This window comes from Loxodonta africana, chromosome 3 (genome assembly GCF_030014295.1).
Source record: "Loxodonta africana isolate mLoxAfr1 chromosome 3, mLoxAfr1.hap2, whole genome shotgun sequence".
NCBI classification, from domain to species: domain Eukaryota; kingdom Metazoa; phylum Chordata; class Mammalia; order Proboscidea; family Elephantidae; genus Loxodonta; species Loxodonta africana.
In genome coordinates, this window is record NC_087344.1 from 57,071,851 (window position 1) to 57,091,358 (window position 19,508).

General features: G+C 42.7%; 1 protein-coding gene across 2 annotated transcripts in view; it reads left to right on the forward strand.

The window, feature by feature from the left end:
- Positions 1–3,789: 3,789 nt before the first annotated feature.
- CDC42 (cell division cycle 42) overlaps positions 3,790–19,508 on the forward strand; it is an 80,471-nt gene continuing 64,752 nt past the window's right edge. Inside the window, exon 1 of one of the 2 annotated variants that reach the window (XM_064281439.1) lies at positions 3,790–3,919. The gene's annotated coding sequence lies outside the window, so the exon portion shown is untranslated. The remainder of the gene's footprint in view (positions 3,920–19,508) is intronic. The other variant, XM_064281438.1, reaches the window with a different exon arrangement.

Genomic DNA, 19,508 nt, shown 5'->3' on the forward strand with positions numbered 1-19,508 from the left:
CCCTAGTCCTTGAAAGAGAGAAGTCTGGCAGACAGAGAATGGAACCACCGAATATACAGAGGCATAGAGATGAAAGGACACAGCCCATTTAAGATAAGAGCAAGATCAGTGTTGGCAGAAGGTTCAGTTCATAGTGGGAAGGCAAGTGGGAGTTGAGAGATAGGATGTATGAGTGGGAGAGGTGTGCTAGGCTAGGGGAACAGTGTGAGCATGGTCACAGAGGTGAGAAATCACGGTACCTATATGCATAATCCTAAAGTAATTCAGTCTAGCTGCAGCTTTAAGTGTGTGATGGAAAGGAAAGGGGAATAAGGTTGGAAAGATAAGTTGGTGCCAGATCATGGGGGACCCAGAATGCCTGGCTAAAGGACTTTGAATTTTATTTTGAAGACAAAGGAGGAGGACACTGACGGTTTTTGAGCAGGGAGTGACTTAATCAGAGCTGAGATCAAGATTAAAACAGAAAATCATAAAGCAAGCCTCTAGAAATTGGATATTAATTTTGTGGGCATGGGGTTATACACCTTTTCTCTGATGCAGCAAAGGTTGGGAAATCCTGAATATAGAAGGGTACAGAGGCCAAGAGCAGATATAGGGACCACAGAACCTGGAGCAGGTGGGAGCTGAAGGATGATTTCACTGTTGCTAGTGGAACTCAGGGAGCCCTGGTGGTGCTGTGGTTAAAGAGCTTGGCTGCTAACCAAAAGGTCAGCAGTTTGAATCCACCAGTTGCTCCTTGGAAACGCTATGGCGCAGCTCTACCCTTTCCTATAGGGTAGCTGTGAGTTGGAATCAACTCAATGGCAATGGGTTTTGAGTTGGTAGGACTTCTAGGTAGCTGGAAATTTGGAAATAGGGGTGGGAATAGGGGTTGGAGGAGGTAGAGACTTGGGAGTCTTCTACATAGAGGGTGGTGGCAAGTACCACACATGGGCAGACATAGGGGCCAGAGGTGGCAAAGCGAGTCATCAGGGGTCTTGTAGTTGCAAGCGACAGAAACCTACTCACCCTGGCTTAACCAATAGAGAGAATTTATTGGCTCATGTGATTGAAAACTGGAGCAAGGCTGAGTCTAGGGACTCAAACAATGCCACTGGGACTTGGTTTCACTGTCTCCATCCATCAGCTCTGTTTTTCCCTTTTTGTCTTGGTCTTATGCTCAGACAGTCTCTCTCCTTGCAGTGGGATGGCTGCCAGCCATGCCACGATTACATCCTGCCCTCAGCAGATATATTCATTCAACATGAAGGTTCTGATCAAAGTCCCAGAATTGAATCTTATTTGTTCTCATTAGGTCACAAGTCCATTGCTGAAGTGCTGTGGCAAGAGGACTCTCTATAAATTCTTCGATTTGCCAAACCTGGGTCACATGTCCATCCCTGCAACTGGAGGTAGAGCCACCTCCTCTGGAGTTACAGGAATCGAGAATTGGGTAAGAGACTTCTCAGGAGAAGTGAAGTGTTGTTACCAGAAGTAGGAGGAATTGACAGTGGGCTGGCCAACGGAGAGTGGGGGAGGGAGGGCTGGATATCCACGGGCTGCCTCTCCTGTTAATATGAAGCAGCTGTAGCCAGTGGGGCAGTGAGGAGGAGACACTAGCAGGCTGGGCCAGCAGCAAGGGATGGGGTAGACTGGGGTCAAGTTGTGATGCCACTGACATTTGGGGCTGTGAAAAGGTCTGGGAGGGCCTTTCTGATAAAAATCTGAGAACATAATAGACAAAGTCCTTGTCCTCTGAATGAAGGCAAGAGAAGTCGAGCAGTTGGGTGACACCCCATCAAGATATTGCTGCTATGGAAAGGGCAGGCATTGTCTGGGGACATTCATGAGATTGTGAGACGGGATGAAGGAAATGTCATTGCAAACTGGCTTTGCAGAGGGAGAAAACACAACCACTTTTCAAGTTTCAGAAACTAAGCTTATGCATTTTTACAGTAGTCAAAAATTTACAAGTTTTCAAAAAAATTAAAATAGCCAAAAGCAGCCTAAGTCTTCAACAATAGGAGATTGGATAAATTCTATAATACCCATATAGTATAACACCAAAAAAAAAAAAAAAAAAACCCAAACTCACTGCCGTTGAGTCGATTCCAAATCATAGGACCCTACAGGACAGAATAGAATTGCTCCATAGGGTTTCCAAGGAGCGGCTGGTAGATTTGAACTGTAGACCTCTTGGTTAGCAAAAATGTTGCTTTATTTGACATGGAAAGATGTTCATAATGTTTTGAGAGAGAAAAGCGGGTCACGATCTTATTTTGGTAAAAATAAATGTATATATAAACCAAACCAAACCAATAGCTCTTGAGTTGATTCCAACTCATAGCGACCGTATAGGACTGAGTAGAACTGCCCCATAGGGTTTCCAAGGATGTAATCTTTATAGGAGCAGGCTGCCACATCTTTCTCCAGCAGAGTGGCTGGTGGTTTCTAACCACTGACCCTTTGGTTAGCAGCTGAGTGCTTAACCATTGTGCCACCAGGGTTCCTTAAACGTACATATACATAGAAAAAAGTCTGGAAAGGTACTCACCAAAATGTTAATAGGTGGTATCCGTGAGGGTAGGATTAGACCTGAAGTTTATCTTCTGATTTCTGTATAATAAACCTACTGGGTTGTAAGATAGTGTAGTGGTCTAACTAGAGCCAGGCTCCTGGGTCCAAGAGCCTAGGTCCAAGCCCCTCCTCTGCCACTGCCTGGCTGGGTGACCTTTGGCAAGTTTCTTAACATCGCTGAGTTTCAGTTCACTCATCCATAAAATGGCGACAATAGTGCTTACTTCACAGGGTGATTCTTAGAAATTGTTTACTCCTACATGCAAAGTTGTTAGCACCACGCTTACAGTATACACTGAAAAATGTGGTTATTTTTTGTGGAATTAAAAAGTCCAAGAGAAAATATGATGATTAAATGAAATATATTGGAATTTTATCTTTGTTGGCGAAATAGCTGTGGCAGTAAGCAACATATTAACTATTACTAGGATAAACTATTTTTCTCTGAACATTGGGAAACATGTGAGAATAAGACAGAGAAGGTTCCTATTCTCCCGGAGCCTGAAAGCTAGCTGCGGCAACATAATAAACAGGTGCTCTGAGGGTTTTTTTTTTTTGAGGGTAGGAGAAACCCTGGTGGCGTAGTGGTTAAGTGCTACTGCTGCTAATCAAAGGATCAGCAGTTCGATTCCACCAGGCTGCTCTTTGGAAACTCTATGGGGCAGTTCTACTCTGTCCTATAGGGTCGCTATGAGTTGGAATCGACTCGACAGCGCTGGGTTTGGTTTTGGTTTTGGTGAGGGTAGGATGATAGGGAAGATCGGGACGTTAGAGGGCTGAGAAAGTCAACCAACAAGTGCAAAGCCCTACGGTGGGGAGGAAGTCTCTGAAACAAAAGAAGACCTTTGTGGCTGAAGCGAGGGACAGTGGGGTGCACGCAGCTCTCACACCACAGCGGACTGAATACAGACCTGGGGAGCCAGGAGGCCACCCACTTGCTGTGTGATCTCGGGTAAATCACTGCCAGTCTCTGAGAAGCCTCTGTCCTCTCTGCAAAATAGGAACGATAATACTTTGCTTCCCAGGGTAGCAAGGATCAAAAGAAATGTCATTGGTGTGTTCTGCAAACTATTTTTTCTAGTTTTTGAACAGCAAGCACTGGGGAAAGATGTGCCGAGTTGAATACTAAACACGTGAGCCACTCCGGCCTTGCGCATGCGCGTTGGTCCAGCGCAGCGGAGGCGGAGGAGGAATTTAGGCTCCGCCTCGAGCCGTCCCAGCCTCTTCCTCCCCTCTCCATCCCTCCCACTTCCGCGGGCACCCGGCCGTGCGTCGCCTGCGTGGTGACGTCAGGTGCGTGCCCCTGTCCGGCAGTCGAGGAGACCCCGCGCAGTGCTGCCAACGCCCCGGCGGAGAAGCTGAGGTGAGTGCGGGGCCTCAGGCTCCCCGAGGGAGCGACTCCCCCATCGTCTTGTCCCTACCGCGTCCCCCCCAGTCTTTCCCCATTCTCGGGGACCCGTGGCCTCCGGGATTCTGGGACGCCTGGGAGCGCGGAACGCGGGAGGGTGCCCGGCTCGCGCTGCGCCCTCCGGGCGAGCGCGGATCCGCGTTCTGTAGGGGCACTAAGGGGCGGGAGTCGCGGCGGGGAAGGCAGGGTGCGCGCCCGCTGCGAGGCGCGGGGCCGGTGCTCCGGGTGTCGCCCCGAGGGCACGGGCGGGGCCGGGCTGTCACCGGGCAGCGGCGGAAGGAAGGGGTCACACCCATCCCGGCCGCCCGGGTCCCCCTCCCCCTCCGGCCGGGCCCCGTGGGCACCCAAGGGCGGGCGGCCGGGCTGGGGCGCCTGGGGCCCCGCTTCACGGAGCCGCGCGCGGGCGCTGGAGGCGGAGGACGTGTCGGTGGCCGGGGCTCGAAGGCTGGGTGCTGCCCACTGCGCTCGGCTTCGACTTCCTGCTTCGCCGGGCGCCGCCGCGGACATTTTGCGGCGGGCGGGGGGAGGGGAGCGGCCTCGCGACCGCGGCGGGGAAGTGGCGGGCGGGGAGGGGGCAGTTTGCGGAGTGGCCCCGGCCGGGCCTGCGACGCCCTTCCCGCCGCGGCCGCCCAGCTCGCCGGCTTCTCGGGGCAGGGTGGGTCCGGTCGCCCTCTGGCCGGGGTCCTTTTTCCTGCCCTAGGTAGAGTTGCCCACAGCGTTGCCGTTTGCTCCTCCAGCACCTGACGCTCTCCTGGCTCATTCAGCTGCGGCTTCCCCTTCAGGGAGTTACCTAACCCCTCCCGAAACTGTCGCTCGGCCGTCGGCTTAATTCCTCTTACTAAGGGGAAATTTTCTTTGTTCGTTTGTTTTTTTCCTCCCCTTTAAATCCTAGAGAAATGCAGTGTGGAAGATTACGTCATCGCAGTCTAAGGGGTGAGAGTTTTAACTCCTCCAAGTCAGGGACTCAGCAGAGTAAGACAGCGTTTTTGCAGTTTCAGTGGGTCACCCAGAGACTTCCCTTGCTCCGGTCCCCAGCGCGTCATATTCGGAGGTGGTTTTTTTTTTTTTTGATATCCTGTTACTTTTGTTCTTGGCCACCTCAGTTGCATCTAAAGGAAGGTTTAAATGTCAAAATTAGGTTGTGACAGAAAATAAAGCGTAAGACAACACCTTCTGTAGCCATTTGCATAGAATATAACTTTAAAATTCCCCTCTGACTGTACTTGAACGAAGCCACCTTATTTGTGGGTGCATTTTTTTGGCCCCCAAATGACTTTCCGGGAGTGATTGACTTGTCCCATATACTTGTTTGATGCACGGTACCTACCTAGATTGCCTCAGTTGCTCTCTTTGTGGCAAGGGTGTGGTAGTGAGAGGATCAGTTTTGCTTCCTAGGCACTTTAGTTCTTTAATTCAAAACAGTTTTGAGCTTTTACCAAAAAAAAGTAAATGAGTGATATTTTTAGGCTTTTGGGATCACTGTTTTTGTTCCCAAGAATGTGAGGTACAGTCTAAATTTTCCATCCTTGTACAGAGTACGGTAGCACAGAAAAATGTTAGCATTGTAAAGCAGATGAATTTCAGTTGTGTGAATGCATTGTTACAAAGGGTAGTTCATGTTGGTACAAGTACTTTTCTATTGTTTCTCATTTGTGTAGAGAGAACAGATTGTTTGTTAAGAACCACAATCTTTAAGAAGTGGTAGATTTAAATGCGCTTTCTCCAGTGTGGGTGTTGAAGATAGGTATGGCACATGAATCTTCTGAAATAGTTTTCTTTGCATTAAAGTGGTATCTTGCTTTAGAAGTATAAAAATGAAACACTGGTCTGCTGCCTTATTTCTCGAGTCCTCCATTTTTAAGAAGTCTCTGTGTATCAGTTCACATCTTTCTTCTTAAAAATATAGCAGAATAGTTTAAATGAACAATTTTTAGACTGAGACAACAAAATAATTGAGGATTGAAAATGAGCTCTTCCAGTAATGTCTTTAAACATCCTCTGTCTACTCTTAAAATGGTTTCATGTAGTAGCCAACACTTGTGCTCAGTGAAACTTTTTTCTTTGGAATTTAAAGGTAAATACACAGCTTTGAGTAGTCGGGGCTTAAACATCAGTGAGATTCTTAAAGACTACCAAGACCAAATCTTGAAGTCTTTTTGTAACTTCAAGGTTTGTTCCTCTTTTTTAGGATGCTTTTCCATTTGCACTTTTGTGGACTATTTGGAAGAGCATTTCTTGTTAAACGGTTATGCTAATAAAATGTTTTGATTCAAGAGCTGTCAAATTTGGAAAACTACAATTGCTGTGCCTGTCTGACGAGTAATATTGATAGTCATTCTTGAAAGTAAAAGTCAAGTTATACTTGTACTTATGGATAGATTTCTAAATGCATTTGTTTATTGTTTTAGTGTCTTTTGAGAGCAATGAAGAGCACCTAATGAGAACTGTAGGCTACAGGGCTTTTCGGGGAGCAGGGAGTAATAGTGTGTTAACTTATTTCCCATATATGAATCTGTATATCCTCCTATTTGTAAAGGGCTCCATTCTAGTCTTTTATTATAATTCCTTATTCAGTTTTCTTTTCTAAATGTGTTTGTTGTCAGTCTCTCCCACTAGCATGTAAGTTCTGTGAGGGCAGAGCTTTGGCCTGGTATGGTCACTCCTATATCCTAGCATCTAGAATAGTGCCAGGCACAAAGTAAGTCTCAAGAAATATTTGTCAGGTGGATGAATTTGATACTGTCTAAGGGTTGACATTTTTCGTCTATGCGTATTCCATAAGCCCTTGTACTTTGTTTCCCAAGGCATCTTTTGTGCTTGATCAGCTGTATCCATATTTGGGCTCATTGAAGTGAAATTACTAACTTATACTTGCTTGAGTTTATTTATCTGCAGCTTCATTACCTGGACAATTTACCATCACTTAGAAAATCTTTTCTGATGTCCAGCTCCCTTATTTCCTTAAAAATTACTCAGATTTAATGTTTGTTTCCTTATCTTCATCTATTTCTTTGCTTGCTGATAACAGTTTATTTTCTTCCACTTACTCCCTTCTAACCTGTTACTGTCGGCGTAGAATTGCCTCACAGAGTTTCCAAGGAGCGGCTTGGTGGATTCAAACTGCTGACTTTTTGGTTAGCGGTGGAACTCTTAACCATTTCTCTACCAGGGCTCCTATTCCCCTCTACAGTATCAAATTCCTAGTCATGTTGTGCTTTGTCCTTTACCAGTTTCTACTTTTAGTTCCTCATCCCTTCAGTCCAAAATATTTTTGCTAAAGTAATTTTCACTGCTTGTCATTTCAGCTGTGTCTGCCAGTGCTGCTATTATAAGTCCTGGGTGTCAAAACTCTTCTTCACCTGTCACCCCTGGGACATTGGTTCTCAAATGGTTTATTCCCTGAGGTGAAAACCAGGTGTTTTGCCACCAAAATGGTATCTTTCCTTTCAATTCTAGAAAAATATTTTTTTTCTTCAAATACTTGGCATTTTTTTTACTTGGCATTAGCTCTTATGCTAAAGTTGAGAACAGTTTTTAATGTAGCAAAGAACTACATATTGTGAAGTCTGGTATTCACCAAGCAACAAAGTTTGTAGGTGGTCTGTCATCTGAAGAGAACCTCTAACTTAGGCTATGTTACTCTCTGTTTTTCACTTTAATATTTGGCATTCTGTTCTCCAAAGTAAGCTGTTTCTCTCCATTTGCTGTTTTAATTCTGCTACTCTGTGTTCTTGAGACATGTACTGCTATTATAGTGGTTAAAAGTGTAGACTGTAGAACCAGATTTCCTGGGTTCAGATCATGGCTCTGCCATTTATTATCTGTGTGATCTTGGGCAATTTAAGTATGTCTCTGTGACTTAGGTTTCCTTTTTGTAAAATAGGGGTAACAGTAGTCCCTATCTCACAGTATTGTTATGAGGATTAAATTAGTTAATATATGTGAAGTGCTGTCTTACTCATGTATTGCTGCTGTAACAGAAATACCACAAGCAGATGGCTTTAAAAAAGAGAAGTTTATTTCCTCACAGTAAAGTAGGCTTAAAGTCCAAATTCAGGGTGTGAGCTCCAGGGGAAGGCTTTCTCTCTGTTGGCTATGGAGGAAGGTCTTTGTCCTCAGTCTTCTGGTGGGGGAGCTTCTCAGGGACCCTGGGTCCAAAGGACACAGTCGGCTCCTGGTGCTGCTTTCTTTGTTGTATGAGGTTCTCAGCTCTCTGCTTGCTTCCCTTTTGATTTCTTGAAAGAGAAAAGGTGGTGCAGGCCACACCTCAGGGAAACTCCCTTTACGTTGGATCAGGGATGTGACCTGGTAAGGGTGTTACAGTCCCACCCTAAGCCTCTTTAACGTAAAATTACAATCACAGAGTGGAGGACAGCCACAGAGTACTGGGAATTACGGCCTAACCAAGTTGATACACACATTTTTGGGGGGACATAGTTCAGTCCATGACAAATGCTGTATAGGTATTTGCTCTTGGCATTACCACAACCTCCCTCAGATCCTTGAGACACTATCAGTGTTTCTCCCAGACATCAACATTTTAATAACCATCCTCTCCCAGACTAATCTCATGAAATCATAAACACTATTAAATGAAGTGGGGGTTGTTACTTCCTTTAAAGTTTTATCCATTCTTTTTACCAGTGAGGAGCCCTGGTGGTGAGGTGGTTAAAGCCGTGACTGCTAGCTGAAAGGTTGGCATTCGGAACCCACCAGCCTCTCCACGGGATAAAGACGTGGCAGTCTGCTTCTATAAAGATGTATAGCTTTAGAAGCCCTATGGGCAGTTCTGCTTCTGTAAAGGTGTATAGCCTTGGAAGCCCTACGGGGCAGTTCTGCTCTGTCCTGTAGGCCACTGGGAATTGGAATCAACCCGACAGCAAACCACATTCTTACCCGTGTCCTAGAAGGAAGGGTGTCAGGCATCAAGCGTGCAGCATGTGGTTGAAGGACTAGTAGCATAAGCGTCACCTGGGAGCTGATTAGAACTCTCAGGCCCCATCCCAGGCCTACTGAATCAGAATTTGCATTTTTTACAAGATCTCCACTTAATTTTTATGCACATTAAAGTTTGAAGCACCCCGATTAGGGCTGCTAGACTAATGTGTTAATGAATTTTATTAACAACGTGGAGTGCTTTTATTTATAAAATTTTATTGTGTTTTTAAAAAAATATATAACAAAACACCATTTTAAGCATTTTTAAGTATACTTTTATTCAGTGACATTAAATACATTCACCATGTTGTTTGAGTGCTTTATTTTATGTTTATTTTTGTTCCTTGCTTAAGTATAATGTAGTTTTAGCTTATGTGACAGAACTTACTGCAGGAATGATAATCTGTAGAGGAATCTCAAGCCTGTTTGGCTTTTAAAGGAATTAGTTAATAGTTTTTCTTGCCTGCTGTGTAGAATTGCCTCATGTCGATGCTGATTATCAGCAGCTAATGTGCTGATTAAAGTTAATAAATCGGCCACTGCCCCCGATCTTAAGTTCTAGTTCAGTATATGAATTAATATTTGAACCTAAATGATGCTTTATTGAAAACGAATTGTTATAAAGTGTACGATCAGGATAATTCGTATAATTATTGACTATGAAAACTTTAGATAAAATAAAAAATTGGTGTTTAGCTGGTCAAATGTAAAAATGTTATCTTCTTTCTTTGCTAAAATAAACCTTGTTGCCACTCTCAAGGGAAAATGTTAATGACTAAAATCTAGTCCCATTTAGCTGCCATCCTGGAAAAAAAATTATTGCTATTTTGCAAAGACTAAATTGAATTTGGGGGCATTGGTAGTTCAGTAAAAGGAGACCTGGTGGCACAGTGGGTAAAGTGCTTGGCTGCAAACCGAAAGGTTGGCGATTAGACCCTACCAGCTGCTCTGCAGGAGAAGGATGTGGCAGTCTGCTTCCATAGAGATTTACAGTCTTGGGAACCTTATGGGGCAGTTCTTCTCTGTCCCGTTGGGTTACTAGGAGTTGAAATCGACTAGACGGTAGCAAGTTTGGTTTAGACTGAATTTGGGAACATTGGTAGTTTAGTAAAAGGAGCCTTGGTGGCACAGTGGTTTAAGTGCTCGGCTGCTAACTGAAAGCTTGGTGATTTGAACCCACCAGCTGCGTCTCAGGATAAAGATGTGGCAGTCTGTTTCCATAGAGGTTTACAGTCTTGGAAGCCCTCTGGAGCACTTCTCTTCTGTCCTTTCGGGTTGCTATGAATCAGAATCGACTGGACAGCAGTAGGTTTGGTTTCTGTTTTTTGATAGTTAAGTGGTACAATTCTCGTCTTCCATGCAGGAGGCCCAGGTTCAATTCTCTGTCAGTGCACCTTATGCACAGCTACCACTCACCTGTCACTGGAGGCCTGCGTATTACTATGGTGCTGCACAGGTTTCAGCGCAACTTGCAGACTAAGAGGAACTAGAAAGAAAGGCCTGGTGATCTTCTTCCAGAATTCAGCTAGTGAAAACCCTATTGATTGATTACCATGGTCCGGTCTGCAACTTATCATGGGGATGGTGCAGGAATAGGCAGCATTTAGTTCTGTTGTGCATGGGTTTGCCGTGGGTCGGGAGCTGACTTGGCAGCAGCCGACAAGAAGAAGATTAAATTTATATCTCTAATACTTTCAGATTTTCATTTTTCTTAAACTACTTGGTTTAGGAGAAAGTGTCGTAAATGGTTAAGTACTCAGCTGCTGAACAAAAAGTTGGTGGCTTGAACTTACCCAGTGGGGCTCTGCAGGAGAAAGACCTGGCAGTCTGCTTCTGTAAAGATTACAGTCAAAGAGAAACTAGGTAACTGGGAGCCCCTAAGAAGCAAACACCTATGCTCATCCAAAAACCCAAAACCAAAAGAGTAAAAAGATTACTTACAGACTGGGAAGAAGTTTTTAGCTGTGGCATTTCTGATCAGCGTCTGATCTCTAAAATCTACATGATACTGCAAAAACTCAACTACAAAAAGACAAATAACCTAGTTAAAAAATGGGTAAAGGATATGAACAGGCACTTCACTAAAGAAGACATTCAGGTAGCTAACAGATACATGAGGAAATGCTCACAGTCATTAGCCATTAGAGGAATGCAAATCAAAACTACAATGAGATTCCATCTCACTCCAACAAGGGTGGGATTAATCCAAAAAACACAAAATAATAAATGTTGGAAAGGTTGTGGAGAGACTGGAAGACTTATACACTGCTGGTGGGAATGTAAAATGGTACAACCACTTTGGAAATCGATTTGTCACTTCCTTAAAAAGCTAGAAATAGAACTACCATACGATCCAGCAATCCCACTCCTTGGAATATATCCTAGAGAAATAAGAACCTTCACATGAATAGATACATGCACACCCATGTTCATTGTAGCACTGTCACAATAGCAAAAAGATGGAAGCAACCAAGGTGCCCATCAATGGATGAATGGATAAATAATGGTGTAGTCACAAATGGAATACTGTGCATCAGTAAAGAACAATGATAAATCCGTGAAACATTTCATAACTTGGAGAGTCTGGAAGGCATTATGCTGACTGAAATTAGTTGCAAAAGGACAAATATCCTATGAGACCATTATTTTAAGAACTCTAGAAATAGTTTAAACAGAGAAGAAAATATTCTTTGATGGTTACGAGAGTGAGGAGGGAGGGAGAGGGGTATTCACTAATTAGATAGTAGACAAGAACTATTTTAGGTGAAGGGAAAGACAACACCATACAAGAGAGGTCAGCACAAGTGGACTAAACCAAAAGCAAAGAAGTTTCCTGAATAAACTGAACGCTTTGAAGGCCAGAGTATCAGGGATGGGGGTCTGGGCTTCATGGTTTCAGGGGACATCTAGGTCAATTGGCATAATAAAATCTATTAAGAAAACGTTTTGCATCCCACTTTGGAGAGTGGCATCTGGGGTCTTAAATGCTAACAAGCGGCCATCTAAGATGCATCAATTGGTCCCAGCCCACCTGGATCAAAGGAGAATGAAGAACACCAAAGACAGAAGGTAATTATGAACCCAAGAGACAGAAAGGGCCACATAAATAAGAGACTACATCATCCTGAGACCAGAAGAACTAGATGGTGCCAGGCTACAACCGATGACTGCCCTGACAGGGAACACAACAGAGAACCCCTGAGGGAGCAGGAGAGCAGTGGGATGCAGACGCCAAATTCTTGTAAAAAGACCAGACTTAATGGTCTGACTGAGACTAGAAGGACCCTGGAGGTCATGGTCCCCAGACCTTCTTTTAGCCCAAGACAAGAACCATGCCCAAAGCCAGCTATTCAGACAGAGATTGGACTGGACCGTAAGATAGAAAATGACACTGGTGAAGAGAGAGTTTTCTTGGCTCAAGTAGACAAATGAGACTATGTGGGCAGCTCTCATCTGGAGGCGAGATGAGAGGGCAGAGGGGAACAGGAGCTAGTTGAATGGACACGGGGAATACAGGATGGAGAGAAGGAGTGTGCTGTCTCATTAGGGGGAGAGCAATTAGGAGTATATAGCAAGGTGTCTATAAATTTTTGTATGAGATACTGACTGGATTTGTAAAGTTAAAGCACAATTTAAAAAAAAAAGATGGCAATCAAGAAACCCCTGTGGGACGGTTCTGCTCTGTCACACTGGGTTGCTAGGTTAGAATCGACTCGACAGCACCCAGCAACAATATCCCTGTGCAGTATATCTCTAGAGTAGTACTTCCTTAGGACCTTTTTCAAATCGGGGCAGACATAGAAATATTTGTATGCTGCACTGGGGTAAATTGATGGTGTTGCTCTTGGCTAGCTGTATGTGCTCCAGACCCCAGGTGCCATGAGGACTGGGGGATCAATGTCTTCAGGCATAACCGTGTCCCAGCCTCTTTGTCCCAAGCGGCAATATGAAGCCGTAGCCATCCTTTGAGTTAAAAAGGTTATCCTGTTACTTTGTGGAAAGAGAAGAGCTTGTTTGAGAACATCAAATGAGCAGTGAAACCAGAGGGAGAGACAGAGGTGGAATAAAAGATACTTTATTAGCCTTAAGGAGCATGAGAAAAGAGGATAATTTCATAGAAGAAAGTAAGTGCAAGATTTCAGTTGCAAACTATTTGCTTGGTTGGCCGGCGATTCAGGAAGAGGTATTTGGTTTTTGTTTGTTTTTAAATCTGATTAAAAACAAACGAGTGGGAAGTCAGAATAGATTCTTAACAGATAAAGAATGCTGTCTGTGGTTTCAGGAATTTTCATTATAAGACAGCTTCACTATTACGCATGCGCACGAAAACCAGTGGCCATTGAGTCAACTCCGACAGGTGAGGACCCCATGTGTTTCAGAGTAGAACTGCGAGCCATGGGATTTTCAATGGCTGTGATTTTTGGAAGTAGATCACTAGGCCTTTTTTTGGAGGCACCTCTGGGTAGATATGAACCGCCACCCTTTGGGTTAGTAGCCGAATGCTTAACTCTTTGCGCCACTCAGGAACTTTTTAATTTCATTATAAACCTAAAACCAAACCCGTTGTCATAGAGTTGACCCTGACTCATGGCGACCCCATGTGCTTCAGAGTACAGCTGTGCTTCATAGGATTTGCAGTGGCTGTAATCTTCAAGAAGTAGTCCCCAGGCCTTTCCCAGCGCTGCTGGGTGGATTTGAATCACCAGCTTTTTGGTTAGTAGCTGAGTGCAAAGTATTTGAGCCACCCAGGGACCTAAAACTTCACTGTAGCTACTGATAATGTGTCACTAGCTGAATGTTACTTGAGAGGAGCTCAGTTTGAGAATCCCTTCTGAAATGTAATTAAGCCAATCATATCACTTATTACTTTCCCAGAAAGCCGAATTTTTAATGTGGGGTTTAAGATTAACATTGCTATATTTAAATTATTAGATTTTAAAACGTATATTTTCATTTATCAGGTTAAGGAAAACAATGGATAGATAGTTCCTATGAGTTCCACAGTGGTAGGTTTTAAATCAGTATCTAATACTTTAATTTGTTTCAGAAAGTGTACAAATAGTATTCCTAACATATAAGCTTAATGGAAATATTTAGATTCTTTCATGTCATGTTGTTTATTTCCTTTTCTCATCATAGGGCTAAAGGGAATGTTAGATCATTGTATAGTTTATAAACCAGTTGAGGTATAAACCAGTAGGAAATAATTGTAATTTTTAGACTAATGCCTATTTTTTTTGTTGAATGTGTTTCAGGGTGCCTGTAAGATGTTTCCATGGGCTATAAAATAAATCGAAAATCTACTTTTTTAATCTCTCCTCTTTGGGAATTTATTATGTGCACAAAAACCAAACCAAACCCATGCTGTCAACTTGATTCCGATTCATGGTGACCCTGTGCGTAGAACTGCCCCATAGGTTTCCAGGGAGTGGCTGGTGGATTTGAACTGCTGACCTTTTGATTAGCAGCTGTAGCTCTTAACCACTGTGCCACCAGGGCTCCCGTTGTATGTATAACTTTATTAAAAGTTCAGAGAAGTCAGGGAATCTTTTTAACTCAGTGTTTCTTAAACTTGTTTTGTGAACTTTTTTTTTTTTTTTTTTTTAAGGCTCGAGGGCAGTTGGTGTGGCCAAACAATGTTTAGTATAGGTAGAAAAAGGGGGAAAAATTCCTCTTAAGTTCCTGAGGTAGGTGAATGGAAGAAACTTCAGCAGAGGCCATTGATCATCTAGTGGCTTTGGCCAAAACCCCACTGGGGAGCTGTTTTACAGCTACTCTAATTTGGAGTTTCTTGAGATGGGACTGAACATGCTATGTATGTGAAAAATCTTTGTGGTATCTATGGGAAATGGGCCCATCTCAACCTAGAATCGGGACAAGGGAGAAGTAGACCAATATTAGGGATTGGGGAAGGGATCGTCCGTTGGCTGCGGGAAAACTTCTGAAACGGAATCCATGTATCCAATTTCTTCAGGTCTTGAATCGGTGAAACTAACTGGAGTATTTTATTGTTTTCTAATGCTCTGAAAAGCTTGCAGTAATTTCAGAGCTATATTTTAATTTGGAAACCCTGGTGGCGTAGTGGTTAAGTGCTACAGCTGCTAACCAAGGGTTGGCAGTTCAAATCTGCCAGGCGCTCCTTGGAAACTGTATGGGGCAGTTCTACTCTGGCCTATAGGGTTGCTATGAGTTGGAATCGACTCGATGGTATTGGGTTGGGTTATATTTTAATATTCTGAAAGTCATATAATTCTTGTTTTATTTGCTCTTCAAAGAATTTGATAGTCATTATTGCTATGTAGTTTTTTCTTAATCGTTCACATTCATGGAAAGTTAAGTTTTTGGGGAGCTTGTGGTAATAATTTCCTATAAATTTTTTGTATTTTTACAGTTCAGAGTATTTCTTTTGCTGTTTATTCTTGGGGTAACACACACCTCCCAGCCCATCTCATCCTCTGAGAAACTTAGATTCTGTCCTTTAAATTGAATTTTCTTCTAGTTGCGGGTATTAACGTGGGCATGAAAATGGTATCATTTTGTACTCTTTAAATGTTGAACTTGGTTCTAGTTAAATCAGAGCCAGGAACAGAGAAATCATTCCATTTCTCTTACATCTGTGTTACCAGTTACTCAAGAGACATGGAGGAGTGGGGAAAGTTGTAACTTTGTATATCACGGTTAGGGGTAAGCATTCAGTTTGTTTTATATCTTAAAACACATTGCTCTTTTTTTTGTAATTCAGTGAATTTTCTTCAGGGTCAAGATTAGTTAGTATCCTGGATATGACATGTTGAAAAGACAAAAGTTGGTTTTTTCCTGCCACCAAATCCTTTACCTCTTACTCACAGTTGGGGAAATTGGTATCATTTCTCCTCTTAACTTACAAAAAATAAAAACCTGCGTCTCTTGCTCTCAGTCTCTCTCTTTTTTTGTCTAAAGATGAAGTCATTATTTCCAGATATCAAAAAGACAAGTTTGTAACTAACTTAATATGTAGAAGCAGCTTTTAAAATACAGCCTAATCAACGGCAAAGACTTTCTGAAGACCTAAATTCTGGAGGTGATTCTCTGACAATTCCGGGATTCCTTAAGTTCATTATACAGTATTTTAATGAATTGAAATCCAGGTAGATTGTTCCAGAATTAAAGGCATGATTGTAAAACTACGGACTGTAAAATGGGTTACACTGTTTCAGTGTGATACTCCTGTAGTTTTTGAGAATGCTGCAGCTTTTTGTAGAGTGTCTTTATTTTTTTTTGCTAGTTTCAAGGTCAGTAGAAGCATGCATTCCCAGAAGAGGATAGAGTTGCTCATGATGATACAGAATGTTTATCCTTTGAAAATGATACTGGCTGGCTTTAAACGTTTGGTGTTAACTACTTTAGCTAGTTTAGGTTGTAGACTTACGCTTTAGGAATAGGATTTTTCTCTTTCAGAGGGGTAGCCATTAATTTTTTTCTCTAGACAGTAAAGGAGAGGTTTTAGGTGCTTTGAGGACGTGTTAACAAGTGTATTCTGCATCCACTGAGCGAGTGTTTTGATGTGCTGTTTCTGTTAACCATGCTGTCTTACTGTTCAACAAGTCCTGGAGCACTTGCTCTGACAGTCACTGTCGTAGGTGCTGGGGCTACGGCTGTGGATTAGACCACAACCAGTTTCTGGCCTCATGAGATTTACATTGTAGTGTATGATTTGGAGAAACATGAAGGGAGGGTCAGGGATAGGGTGGAGCGGGGTACGGTAGGGTCTAGTAGAACTCCGGCTGCAATTTAAAATAGGGTAGTCAGAGGAGATCTCACTTAGAAAATGACAATTGAGCAAAGACCTGTAGGGAAGATGACTGAGTGAGCTATCCAGGCAAGAGCATTCCAGGTAAAGGGAACAACAGCCAAAGTGACTTTTAATCAGTGACAAGTACTGTCGTGCTTAATTGTGTATGAAACCTTTAAAAATAGACATTAAGCAAATGTATTCTGTAATGCATTAGGGGAACCATTATAGGAGATTTATTTTACCAAATATGATGTGTATAATTTCCATAGAAAAAATTGATAGGGTAAAAGTTTGTGCCTTGATGCTGGTGTTCTTGGTTTCAAAGTATGCTTGAAAAGGCAGATCTGTTGCAAACGCAGGATTGGTTATTTTTCAGAGTCTTTGCAACTCCGTCTTTGTTGTTTTTCTCTTGATCTCTTTTAGCGGATAGAATTATACTGTGACTGCTGTGCAACCAAGCCGAACCATCTGCAGTCATGCCAGCTGTACTGATTTGACACAGACCTCTGTACAAATGCTGTACCGTCTCTTGTTTTTCTTTCTGGAATTATTCATGAAGTTTCTGATTGAATGCGTCTATGGAAGTTCACTCCGTTAATAACAGGCTTTACATCAAAATAGTAGACTGCTTTGATTCAGAATCTTGGTAATCTTATCTTGCCCTTTTAAAAATGGCTTGTGGTTTATAAGATTGTTTGGGAATTTGAATGTGAGTACGTCTCCTTCATCAGATATGACAAAGAATCATGACTTGTTTTGTAGTTGGCACTTACTCTGGTGACCTTCCAAAGAATGTGCCAGGGTCCCTCATTTGGCTCTCAGTTTGTCACTCATTTACAGTGTTGCTTAGATAGTACAGTATAGTGATTTATTTTATGCTGCAAATGTATGCATGTATGCAGGATTTATGATATAATCTGGCACATGATTTCATCCTTGATAGACTTATGATCAAATTCCTCTGTATTGATTTTGAAAAGGGTGTAGTGGTTAAACACTCAGCTGCCAGCTGAAGGGTCAGTGGTTCGAACCCACCAGCTGCTCTGTGGGAGAAAGATGTGACAGCCTATTCTGTAAAGATGACAGCCTTGGAAACCTTACGGGGCAGTTCTAGTCTGTTCTGGGGGTTGCTGTGACTGGGCGTCAACTCGCTGGCAGTGGGTACGCCCTTGGACATAGGAAGGAAGCACTGGTGATCTGCTTTAGAGAGACCAGCCGGTGAGAACCCTGTGGGTCGCAGCCGTTTGATCTCGTCGGGCCTGAGGTTGTGGTGAGGCCGAGGCGACTCATGGCAGCTGAGCGGCAACCCTAGTGTAGGTTTTTCCATTTAAGTCTCGAATTATTGCATTGGTTTCTTAGCAGAGTTCCCTGACTTTTCCGCTTGCTTTTAGCAGTCTACTTTGGAATATAGGTACAAGAGTGATTTTCCTAAAAAACTGTAGTTCTTGGATAAGATATAAATGATAGCTTCCTGCTCTCTACCAAGTTAAATTAAAACTTCTCTGTCTAGCTTTCAGAGACTCTCTGACCTGGACTTTTCCAGCAGGTACTACTTATGCCATTTTTCTTGGTATTCCTTCTAACTGGAGATTTATTTTCACATTCTCCCAGACCACTCTCTCATACTTATTATTCTTTTAAAAACCTGTGGCACTTGGAGTGTGTAGTAGAAGTTCGTAGCAATCTGAGACTATTAAAATTGTGTTAACCTTTTCCTTTTATAGCCAGTAAAGTATATGGGTGATGTATGTCAAGTTGTCTGGCATAGTACTTGGCACAGTGCAGACATTGTGTAAATTATTGAAGTGTTTTGAGGGCAGGCTTTCTTTCTCACCTAGTGTTGTGCTATTATAGGCATTTAAATATTTTGCTGACGTGTATAGTTAATAGAATCGCTTCTTGGAAAAACAGAAGCCTATTGTAACAGATGTTTTAGGCCCTAACTTGTGTTCAGATGCAATTAAGATTGAATAGGATCTGTTCAGTCCTTGGGCCCAGCATAGTTACTGTTAAACTTTTTATTTGTTTTTTTTTCCCCCAATAGAACAACAATAACAAAAATCTTAACCATTAGTGATAATGTATGTTTTTAATAACATTAGGTGTGTTACCATGTAGATAGTCTTCACAACTATTTTTCATATGTATAGCATTTCATCCTATAGTGTACTTTTAATCATTTTTCTCTTGCATTAACTATTTTGCTGTTATAGCATTCCAGTGTTTCTTGATAAAGTATTTTTTTTTCCTTTTGGATAAATTTATCTAAGGTGGAATTACTGAGTCAAAGGATGTGAATATTTTTATGCCTCTTAAAATATTTGTGCAAGACTTTTTTTTTTTTTTTTAAATTTTTATTAAGCTTCAAGTGAACATTTACCATTCCAATCAGTCTGTCACATGTAGGTTTACATACATCTTACTCCCTTCTCCCACTTGCTCTCCCCCTATTGAGTCAGCCCTTACAGTCTCTCGTTTCGTGCCAATTTTACCTTCTTCCCTCTCTCTCTATCTTCCCATCCCCCCTCCAGTCAAGAGTTGCCAACACACTCTCCTGTGTCCACCTGATTTAATTAGCTCACTCTTCATCAGTATCTCTCTCCCCCCCACTGACCAGTCCTTTTCATGCCTGATGATTTGTCTTCGGGGATGGTTCCTGTCCTGTGCCATCAGAAGTTCTGGGGAGCATTGTCTCTGGGATTCCTCTAGTCGCAATCATACCATTAGGTGTGGTCTTTTAATGAGAATTTGGGGTCTGCATCCCATTGGTCTCCTGCTCCCTCAGAAGTTGTCTGTTGTGTTCCCTGACAGGGCAGACATCGATTGTGGCCG